Here is a 7,976-nt window from a genome sequence, read left to right as displayed (position 1 = left end):
AAAGAGTTAGAATAAATAACCTAACAGTGCACTACAAGGAACTAAAAAAAGGAACAACCTTCATTTTTTCAAGGAGAAAGTAATATAGATTAAAGCAGTGATAAATTAAATAGAGAAAAATCAATTATTTTCACTGTTGTAGAGCCTCTGCTTTCCATATAAATTTTAAAAGAAGCTACATTATATCTAGGAAAAGAATCTTTTAACTTTTTGAGAGGGATTTCATGAAACGTATAGTGTAAATTGGCATGCTTGCAATATTGAATCTTTCAATCCATAAACATAATGTTTCTCATTTATTCAGATTTTCTTTCATTTCTGGCATATTTAGATTTTCGTTCATTTCTGGTGTGATTATGTGCATGTGCCAGTACTAGGGCTTGAACTTAGAATCTTACATTTGTTCAACCTGACTGGCTTTGCTGGCACTCTGCCATTTGAATCATGCCTTCAGCCCAGCTTTTTGCTGATTATTTTTGGACATGGAATCTTGTGGACTTTTCTGCCCAGGCTACCTTTGAATGTCAGTACTCTAGATCTCAGCCTCCTAGTTTCTTAATCCTATAGATGTCAGTCTTCTAAGCAGGTAGCTAGCATTACACACATGAGCAATAAGAACCCAGCTCTTTGATTTCTTTCATTAGCATTTTATAGATTTTAGGATTTAAATGCATACCTAGTATCCAATTTTTTAGAAAATATTTAGGAAATAACAGTATTGTGCATTTTTAATTTTGTTTTTCACATGGCCATTGTTATTTTACAGAAATGTTTGATTTCTATTTCATTGTATTTTATTAGGTATATTAATTGCACAAAGAGATTTTATTGTGATATTTTCATGAATATAATATATTTTGATCAAATGTATCCCCATTATACTTTCTTATCTCCCTTTACGGTTTTGTCATTCTTAACATGCTTCATTATTCTAGATGTATGGATGTGTATGCACTTATATTCATGAGATGCAAGGTCTGCAATTTACTTTCCTGTGATGTTTTTATTCATTTTTGGTATGATGGTAATGCTGGCCTCAGAAAATGGACATCTATTTTCTAGAAGAGATTGTGTGTAAAAATTATTAATTACTGTTTAAATGCTTGGTAGAGTTCCCTAGTGAAACCATCTGGGCCTGGAGATTTGTTTTACAGGTATGCTGCAATAAAAATTCAGTTTTTAACAACAAATCAAAGAAAGGTTGGACAAATGGGATTGTATAAGGTTGCAGAGCTTCTGCAGGGCAAATGACATAGCTAGCAAGATCAATAGAAAGCCCACGGACTGGGAGAAGATCTTTACTAGCCATACAATGGACAAGGGTCTCATATCTAAAATATACTTGGAACTCAAAAAATTAAAGCACCCAACAACAAATCCTCAAAGAAACAACTGCCCAATAAGTAAGTGGGCGAAAGACTTAAAGAGAAGCTTCTCTGAAGAAGAAAGAAGGATGGCCAATAGACACATGAAGAAATGTTCAACATCCCTAGCCATAAAAGAAATGCAAATCAAAACAACATTGAGATATCACCTCACTCCAGTTAGAATGGCAAAAATCAAGAACTCTAACAACAACAGATGCTGGAGGGGATGTGGACAGAAAGGAACCTTACTTCATTGTTGGTGGGAATGTAAACTTGTTCAACCACTTTGGAAAGCAGTATGGAGGTTCCTCAAAAGACTCCACATAGAGCTCCCCAATGACCCAGCAATCCCACTTTTGGGCATTTACCCAAATGATCACAAACAAGGCCACACTAAAGCTACCAGCACAACTATGTTTATTGCAGCATTATTTACCATAGCTAAGATATGGAACCAACCCAGATGCCCCTCAGTAGATGAATGGATCAAGAACATGTGGTATATATACACAATGGAATTCTATGCCTCCATCAGAAAGAATGACATTTCCCCATTTGTTAGGAAATGGAAAGGCTTGGAAAAAATTATATTAAGTGAAGTAAGCCAGGCCCACAGAAACATAGGTCCCATGGTTTCCCTTATTTGCAATATCTAGTATAGGTATGAGTCAAGCGGAAAATGTCAGAGAATGTGATGTTAGGAAAACGAACCCTCAAATATGTATTTTAATGTTTTTGTTTCTTTCATGCATGTGTTTCTAATGCATTTATAAGATTATTTCTTTGTTGCTTTGTATGTCCCTCCCCCACAGTGTAACCCCCGCTTTCACTATATTTGATGTCAGTATAACATGTGGAGGAGACGGGGACAAACAAGTCGTTTAAGGATTCAGGTGGACCTGTTGCAACAATGAGAAGTACAAAATGTCATGTCAAAACCAGCTTTACAATGTCGGGGGGGGGGGGGAGGTATTATTGGGTGGGGGGGAGGAGGGAGGCTGGGAAGGGAGGTGAAGGGTAAACAAAGGAGGAGGCTGCAATGCTTGGTAAGAAATGTATGCATTATCCTGCCCACGTAATTGTAACCCCTCTGTACAGTATGTTCTCAAATAAAATAAAATAAAATTTAAAAAAAAATAAAATAAAATAGCTAAAAGAGAAAAAAAAAATTCAGTTTTTACAATCATTACAAATATGTTCATGTTTTTACACTTCACCTGACATGAGGTAGATTTTGTGGATTTTGAGAAATTTGGTCCATTTCTTTTATAATACCAAATTTATGAGCATTAAGTTCTTTGTAGTATTCCATTATTTTCCTTTAAATGGCTGCAGAATTTGTAGTGATAGCTACAGATCTCTGATATGGGTGATCTGTGACTTATGTTCTGTTTTTTTTTTTTTAATTTTATTTTATTTTATTTGTGAACATACTGTACAGAGGGGTTACAATTACATGGGCAGTATAATGCGTACATTTCTTACCAAGCATTGCAGCCTCCTCCTTTGTTTACCCTTCACATCCCTTCCCAGCCTCCCCCCTCCCCCCCAATCCCAATCCTTCTCCTTCCCCCCCATTCCCCCCCCCACCCCCGCACCGACGTTGTAAAGCTGGTTTTGGACATGACAACTTGTACTTCTCATTGTTGCAACAGGTCCGCCTGTATCCTTAAACAACTGGTTTTTCCCCATCTCCTCCACAAGTTATACTGACATCAAATATAGTGAAAGCAGGGGTTATACTGTGGGGGAGGGACATAAGCCTCTTCAGTAAATGGTGCTGGCAAAATTGGTTAACTACATGTAGAAAACTAAAGCTAAATCCTTATATATCACCCTGCACCAGAATCAACTCCAAATGGATCAAAGACCTTGAACTCAAAGCAGACACTCTGAAAACATTACAGGATGAAATAGGAGAAACCCTAGGTCTTCTTGGCTCAGGCCGAAATTTTCTGAATAGAGACCCAGAAACACAACAAATTAAAGAAAGGTTGGACAAATGGGATTGCATAAGGTTGCAGAGCTTCTGCAGGGCAAATGACATAGCTAGCAAGATCAATAGAAAGCCCACGGATTGGGAGAAGATCTTTACTAGCCATACAACGGACAAGGGTCTCATATCTAAAATATACTTGGAACTCAAAAAATTAAACCCCCCAACAACAAATCCTCAAAGAAACAACTGCCCAATAAATAAGTGGGCTAAAGACTTAAAGAGAAACTTCTCTGAAGAAGAAAGAAGGATGGCCAATAGACACATGAAGAAATGTTCAACATCCCTAGCCATAAAAGAAATGCAAATCAAAACAACATTGAGATATCACCTCACTCCAGTTAGAACGGCAAAAATCAAGAACTCTAACAACAACAGATGCTGGAGGGGATGTGGACAGAAAGGAACCTTACTTCATTGTTGGTGGGAATGTAAACTTGTTCAACCACTTTGGAAAGCAGTATGGAGGTTCCTCAAAAGACTCCACATAGAGCGCCCCAATGACCCAGCAATCCCACTTTTGGGCATTTACCCAAATGATCACAAACAAGGCCACACTAAAGCTACCAGCACAACTATGTTTATTGCAGCATTATTTACCATAGCTAAGATATGGAACCAACCCAGATGCCCCTCAATAGATGAATGGATCAAGAAAATGTGGTATATGTACACAATGGAATTCTATGCCTCCATCAGAAAGAATGACATTTCCCCATTTGTTAGGAAATGGAAAGGCTTGGAAAAAATTATATTAAGTGAAGTAAGCCAGGCCCAAAGAAACATAGGTTCCATGGTTTCCCTTATTTGCAATACCTAGTAGATGTATGAGTCAAGCGGAAAAGGTCAGATAATGTGATGTCAGGAAAATGAACCCTTAGATATGTATTTTAATGTCTTTTTCTTTCATGCATGTGTTTCTAACGCATTTATGTTCTGTTTTATTTTCTTCAAAATATCTTCCTAAGTTTAGATGCAATTATGTCCAACTAATAATAGTTTTTGAAAAATTCAGCTTTTGCTTTGTTAATTTTTCTACTATTTTTCTTTGTTCAATTTCATTGAGTCTACTCTTACTAACTAAATTAGTATCTGCTTGCTTTGGGTTTTCTTTTTCTTTCTAGTTCCTTGGGGTAGAAACATATTTTTAATTCAGATCTTCTTTTCTAAAGTAAGCATTACTCAGTTCAAGTCATGCTTCATATATTTCATAATTCTGTTTTCTTTTTCACTCCATTCTATGTAATTTTTAAAGAATTCCTACACTATTCTCAAAATTTTACTAATTCTCCTGTTGTTTTTCTGATTTTAGTTTTGAATTTGATTTCATTATGGTAAAAGAACATATTATATGGTGGCTAATGTTTTTATATATTTTTGTTTGTTTCGAGGTTAGTCATACTTGTTTATAATGGCTGCTTTAAAGATCTTTGCCCGATGATTCAAATATCTGATTCATCTCAGTGTTGGCGTGGAGTTGATTTTCTTTTCTTATGGAAAAGTTGTGATTTTACTGTTCTCGTGGTGATGAGCAATTTCATTTTTTCTCCTGTTAATGTTTTTTTTCTCTAGCTTTATTTAGGTATAATTGACACATGAAAATTATGTACATTTAAGGTGCACATCACGATGTTTTTATATGTGTATCAAATCAACAAACACATTACCTCCCATAGCTACTCTGTTTCGGGGGCAGGGGCAGGTGAGCATAATAAAATCTACTATCTACTCTCAGAAAAATTTAAATACATAGTACCTTATTTACTGTAGGTAACATGTACAATGACTGTCCACAGCTTATTCATGTTATAACTGTTATATATTAATGTTATAACTGTGCCCTTTGATAAGTATCTGTTCATTTCACCTGCCCCCTGATCCCTTCTACTTTGTTTCTTTATGTCTGATATTTTAAAATTTATAGATTGTGTGTGTGTGTGCATGTGTGTGTGTGTGTGTGTGTGTGTGTGTGTGTGTGCTCAAGTGTGCCAGTGCTAGGGTTTGAACTCAGGAATGTGGCACTGTGCTTTAGCTTTTTTTGCTGAAGGCTAGTGCTCTACCAATTGAGCCACAGCTCTGCTTTCGGTTTTTATGGGTAGGTAATTAGAGATGAAAGTCTCACAGATTTTCCTCCTGAGCTGGCTGTGAACTGTGATCCTCAGATCTCAGCTTCCTCAGTAGCTAGGATTACAGGTTTGAGTAATCAGCACCGAGTTTAAGAGTTCTTTTATAAGACTAATAATCTGTGGATGTATTACAATTTCTGTGGGGGGGGGGGAGAACCCAGTCCTGGGTTTACACTCAGGTCCTGGACATTGTTCCTGAGCATTTGTGCTCAAGGCTAGTGTTGAATCACTTCAGTTATAGCTCCACTTCTGGCTTTTTTCTGGTTCATTGGAGATAAAAGTCTGATGGACTTTCTGCCAGGGATGCCTTCAAACCAAAATCTCCAGGTCTCAGCCTCTTTATTAGCTAGGATTATAGGTATGAGCCACCAGTGTCCAGCTACAATTTCTTTATATTGTGAAAATGTAAATTGGTACAACCATTATAGATACCAGTATGGAGGTTCCTCAAAATTTAAAAAGAAAACATTCAGTTCAGTTTTTGAGATATAACTAAAGGGCTGAGTGATTGAGTGTATACTAGACCATACTAGTACCATTTGACAGAATGGGATGGTGATTTTCTTCACTCTTTTCAGATGAGTAGAATGCAGGTTTAACTCTCTCTTCCTAATGCTGCTGATAGCTCAATGATAGTAAGCTATCATATTGCACTTTTTCCTTGCTTCCATGTGAAGGTACATGATGAATTCCTCCCTGGGTTCCTTGACATTATAGTAAAAGGAAGTAGAAGAATAACTTCACTGTATGTTCCTGAAGAATAAGCTAAATACCAAGTCAGCAATGACCACTGTTCCAGGGGAGGGATGTAGCTGACTCCCCAAGGCACCCCTTTCCTCCTCGTAGTGTGTCATGGTTGGAAGCTCAGTTTCCCCCTAGACTTTCAGTGTCTTTAGAAGGAGGAGGAAACCAGGCATAGTGGCTCATGCTTATAATCCTAGCTACTACTAGCTACTAGCTAGGATCCTAGCCTACTCAATAGGCTGAGGTTTGAATTGAGGTTTGAAGCCAGCTCCACCAGGAAAGTCTCCAATTAACCAACAATAAGCCAGCAGTGAAGTTGTGGCTCAAATGTTGAGAATACCTTGAGAATACCAGAGTTGAATGAAAAAGTCAAGAGTTCAAGGCCCCGAGTTCAAAGCCCAGTACCAACACATCAAAAAAGAAGATAAAGAGGGGGAAGTAGAGTATCAGCTACCTTGCAAGTAACACCATTTTCTACCTCTTTAATATTGGTGGGTGTGGCCATACAATTTCTCATTTGACTGGGTGGATACAAAGCTTGTAGGGAAAGTGGAGATACTTACTAACCTCAAGATGTACTCCCTTGGTCAATCTCAATGATTTTGGAAGATAGAGGTAGAGTATCAGTTGCCAGTGGTTGTTACTGATCTAAGATAGGTGGCTAAGGCCTGAAGTGACAAGGCTACCTTATATTACCTGACTCCATCTTGCTTCTGATGGGTAGAAATGGAGGTTCAATTGTTTTCATGCATTTTTATTGTTATTATAAAGGTTATTTACATAGAGTTTGTAGTTATGTAAGTCATGCAAAGAATGAATTTCTTTTGTGACAATGTCACCTCTTCCCTCCTTCTCCCAGTTTTTTCCCTCCTGCCCCAACCCACAAGTTCTATAGCTCATTTTCAGTGTCTAATGAGTACCACTGCTGCATTTGTTCACCCATTGTCCCTCCATTTCTGAGCCTCTCTTACCCTCCTAAATGAACAAACAAGACAAAAGAAAAAGAAAACAAAAACGGCACACACACAAAAAAACCTCTTGTTTCCATTTCCCAGAGTTCATTTTGATAAATATCATTTTAAATAATCAGATGCACATAGGTATTGCACCTTTGTGTTCCTCTCTTAAAAATATCCTCCTTGAGTCTCACTGAGTGTGAATGCCTGTATAATTTAGCATGTATGTGTTCTTTTTCTTTTACCATCTGGTGTGTTTATTTGTAGATTTATAGCTACATTCTAGCTACCACAAATGAGGGAAACCCTGTAGTCTATGTTTCTCTGGATCTGGCTTACTTCACTTAATGTATTTTTTTACAAGTCTTTCCACTTCCTAACAAATGGTACAATATCATTCATTCTGAAGGATGTGTAGAATTCCATTGTGTATATATGCCACATTTTCTTGATTCACTTGTCCACTGAGGAGCACCTGGGCTGATTCCATATCTTGGTTATGGTAAAAAAAAATGCTCCAATGAACACTGTTGTGCTGATAGCTTTAGTGTATTCTTGTTTGTGTTCTATTGGATAAATGCCCAGGAGTGGAATTGCTGGGCCATAGGGTAGCTCTATGTTTAGTCTTTTGAGGAACCACCATACCGATCAATTTTTAATTGTATCTCACTGACACTACTCTTTAAAGACCACTTCTCCTTCCTTCAGGTAGAAAGTAGAAAGTAGAGCTCAGCTCCCCACTTCATCCAGTACTATACTATACTGGAGGGAAAATCACATCACTCTT

This window comes from Dipodomys spectabilis, unplaced genomic scaffold (assembly GCF_019054845.1).
Source record: "Dipodomys spectabilis isolate Male_0828 unplaced genomic scaffold, ASM1905484v1 ptg000176l, whole genome shotgun sequence".
Lineage (NCBI taxonomy): Eukaryota > Metazoa > Chordata > Mammalia > Rodentia > Heteromyidae > Dipodomys > Dipodomys spectabilis.
Note: the sequence above shows the minus strand (reverse complement) of the source record.